We start from the raw sequence: 2,709 nt of genomic DNA, 5'->3' as shown, positions 1-2,709 counted from the left end.
CGGGTTGCCACCCCGTCGCGTCGGTATGTCTGCTGGCCCTAAAAATAAAAGAGAATATAATCTCCGGCGAGGGCCTCGGCTCGCCGGTCCAGCAGACCAGGCCATGGAGTCCCGGCCGTCAGCTGAGCCCACACCGCCGCGACGACGTGCCCCAACTCGTTGTCCGGCTCCCGTCCACCCACCCAAGTGTCACCACAGAACACCAGTGGTGCAGACCCAGGTGCGCACAGTCCGCGTCTGGGCTTTTTATGCCCAGATTGTGACCGCTCCTTCCTGCCCAAAATTGGACTAGGAGTGCACCGACGTCGCAAGCATCCGGAACAGGCGAGCGCGGAAGTCAATGTCGAGCGGGAGAAAAAGCGCTGGAGCGCAGAAGAACTGCGCTTGATGGCGAGAGAGGTGGCACTGGCCGTCGCTCGGGGGGTGCGGTTCGTAAACCAACATCTTATGACCGCACTCTCCTTTGAGCGTACCCTTGACGCCATTAAAGGTGCGAGGCGTGGAGGGGCTTACAAAAGCCTTGTAAGCCAAGCCCTTCACGACCCCGAGGCGTCAGGGGTGACTGATGACGACAGTGACTCCTCCTTTCGCTCCGCCACTGGTGACCCCAGTGACATTTCGCAGCGGAGCGAAGGTGTGTCCGGGTTCATGTCACCTACGAACCCGGCACACCCGCCATCATCCCGCTCGCCAGGGGAGGGGAGTGAGACTCCGCACGCCGGATATCACTCGGCTATAGGGAGTTTAATCCCTGTAGTCGGGTGTATCAAGGGGTTCGGCGCGCTCGCTCTCGTGAGGACGGCTCGTAGCTTTCTTCGCGGGAGCGATGTCGTTGCCGAACTCAGTGCGCGGGTGAAGGAAGTCTTCCCCACTCCTCCCCCAAGACGACCGCGTCAGCCGACTCCGGATGCTACCATCAGGGTGCCGAAGAAGCGACTGCGTCGCCGGGAGTATGCCCGCGTACAACGGCTCTTTAAGACAAATATGTCTAGAGCAGCCAGGGAGATCCTCGACGGGCGGACGGAGACACGGACCCCAGATGTTGCAACTATGACTGCACACTGGGGTCCGTGTGTCTCATATCCGTCTTTGCCCGTCATGGAGGATAGGCGCCTGCCATCTGCGCCCTCCCTGGAGTACGTGTGGCACCCGGTGACATGTGACGAGGTCACAACCGTCGCAGTGTCCATCTCTTCGGCACCCGGTATTGATGGTGTCACGGCGAGACAGTGGAGGGCGGTTCCGGCGAGCATTAAAGCCCTCTTCTTTAACATCGTGCTTGCGTCGGGCGGATTCCCTCCGGAAATGCTCATAAGCCGGACCGTGTTCGTTCCAAAGCGTGATGGGGCGTGCGAGCCGGGGAATTTTCGGCCAATCAGCGTCGCGTCGGTCATCGTGCGTCACATCCACAAGATCTTAGCCAAACGCTTACGTGAGGCGGACCTTGTGGATGTGAGGCAGCGATGCCTCGACGATGGTTGTGCCGAGAATGTCTCGGTGTTGGCTTCACTGCTCGAGGACTCGCGGCGGCGTCTGAGAGAGATACATATCGTCTCCTTAGATGTCGCCGCGGCCTTCGATGTGGTGAGCCACCACGCCGTCTCATCCGTCTTGGGACGAACCGGTCTGCCGGAGGGATTTTGTAATTATATCGCCCGACTGTACCGCAACAGCAGCACGGTGTTTGAGGTTGAGGGCGCCCGCTCGGAGCCGTTCCTCGTGCGCAGGGGAGTCAGGCAGGGTGACCCTCTGTCCTCTCTCCTGTTCTGTCTCGTCGTGGACGAGGTACTAAGAGCCGTACCTCGCGACGTCGGTTACGAGCTAGGACGGTGTCGCGTAAACGCGTTTGCTTACGCGGATGACATCGTCCTAGTCTCGTCGACCAGGTTAGGCATGGCCGCGACCCTGCTGGAGGTTGAGGCGCGGGCTAGGGAACAGGGGCTCTCGTTTAATGCACGCAAAAGCGTGTGTCTGTCCATCGTACCTGCCGGTAAGCAGAAGAAATATAAGGTCCTGGTTGATCCTCAGTATCGTCTGGCCGACGGCGAAACAGTCAAACAGCTGGCGCCGTCGGACCAATGGCGGTACTTGGGGGTCGACTTCAGGCCTGTAGGACCGAAGCGAGCCGGCAGTGTACTGACCACCGAGATGGACAGACTAACGAGAGCCCCCTTGAAGCCGCAACAGCGGCTCAAGATTCTAAGATCGTTCCTTATCCCGCGCTTCTACCACGCGCTTGTTCTGTCGGGGACAACTCTGGGTAAACTCAGAGCCCTCGACAGGCAGGTGCGTGATGCCCTCCGCAGGTGGCTGCGGCTCCCGCACGATACCGCCGTTGGATACTTCCACGCTTCGTGCAGGATGGGAGGCCTTGGCATCCCATCCTTCGCCACCACCGTTCCCGGTATAATGGCCACCCGGCTATTACACCTAGCCACCTCCTCCTCTCCCGCCGTCAGAGCTGTTGCCGAGTCCAGCTGGGTCAATAAAAGGCTCAGCTGGGCGGAGCACGCTCTGACGAGGGACGGGGAAACCCTGTCCTCTAAGGAGAGGAGAGAGGAATGGTGGGCCAAAAAGTTATACCGGTCGGTGGATGGCTTTGAACTGCGCGAGTGTGGGAGGTCCAACCTTTCCAGCTGGTGGATCGATGCGGGATCCTACGGTATACCCGGACGGGACTATGTCCAGTACCATCACGTCCGGGTTAAC

Source organism: Nomia melanderi, unplaced genomic scaffold, assembly GCF_051020985.1.
Source record: "Nomia melanderi isolate GNS246 unplaced genomic scaffold, iyNomMela1 scaffold0085, whole genome shotgun sequence".
Classification (NCBI taxonomy): domain Eukaryota; kingdom Metazoa; phylum Arthropoda; class Insecta; order Hymenoptera; family Halictidae; genus Nomia; species Nomia melanderi.
Note: the sequence above shows the minus strand (reverse complement) of the source record.